Below are 1,336 nucleotides of genomic sequence, written 5' to 3'. Positions count from 1 at the left end.
GACCCCTAGATAAATTTAAAAAAAAGTCAGTAAACAAAAATCTTTACGTAATTTATGCACGGTCCATAATATACGTATCGTCTTATCATCTCCTTTGAAAAACAACATATTTTAGTGGCAAATGATTCTGTGGCTTGAGCGTTGACTGCCTGCCCGATTTGGAATGAATGCCGCCTGTGAAGAGGGAATAAAATTTCCAAATGAAATTTTGGGGACTTATGGAGCTCAATTTTGTATTTGTTGTCAAATGTAATTTACGTCGGAAACTTTTCGGTCATCTCGGTTCGTTCAATTTGGGAGCTCTTGGAAACCGCAAGATATTATTGATTTTTGTATGTATACACTCAAAGAGAGGTGTGGGTGGTCGGGTGTTTTTCCGTCTTTGTGTGTTTGGCGAGAGAAAGTGGGGATAGATAGCTGTGTCATTTACTCATTGATTGGTCGTCGGCTCGAGAAGTTCAAGAGGAGAGACAACTTTTTCCCAACTCTCGATACACAGAGAACTGGAAATTTGTTCACTCACCCCAGTTTCCGAGGATTTTCTTTCGCCCCTTTGTCATATTTTACGACTTCCAGAAAGAATATTCTGTCAAAAGAAAATAATCACAGAAAGAATCTACAATACTTTTTTCAACTAGTTAATTAATTGAAATGAAATTAGACCTAAAATTTCTATATCGAAAAAAGGCAAAATCGATTAATCCCGAATTATCTGCACGCAAGCTTGCTGTTATGTAAGCCGAATGACGGAAAAGAAATCGCGTTTCAGGTTCTTCTCAGCGATGTTTTACTTATGCATATGTACTGCATCGATTTATGGAATTCGAAATTATGGAATTGCAATATTCACCTAAAAAAATATCATGCTGCGAATTGAGTGCCCGGATCAGTCCCCCCCCCCCCCCATTCACATTAGGCGCCAAAAAGTTATAATCGTTTATTTGATCCGGAACCTCAATTCTGTTACTTGTATCTGCGAAGCCTATGAAAATAAAATTTACGACACATATTACAAACATAAGAACCTGAAAATAAAACGAAGCAGGAAAAAATAAAAAATGAAATAAAGAAACTCAATTTTATTGAATCGAGTTGAATGACTATAAAAAATGATATAAAAATGTAAAATTATAAAATCATATAAAATCATGCTATTCTGATGACTATTCGTGACTAGCTTAAATATGAATAGTAAATCGTTTACAAAAATGACTAGTCGTATCTACTGTATCGCTAATTATTATACAATAAATCATACACTAAATTCATACACGCATTCTACATACACGAATCATGCTCTTATAATATATATTTTACAGAACTCTTGTCACATAGG

The sequence above is a fragment of the Belonocnema kinseyi genome, chromosome 6 (assembly GCF_010883055.1).
Source record: "Belonocnema kinseyi isolate 2016_QV_RU_SX_M_011 chromosome 6, B_treatae_v1, whole genome shotgun sequence".
Taxonomy (NCBI): Eukaryota; Metazoa; Arthropoda; class Insecta; order Hymenoptera; family Cynipidae; genus Belonocnema; species Belonocnema kinseyi.
The sequence above is the reverse complement of the archived record's forward strand: the minus strand, read 5'-3'. Positions refer to the sequence as shown.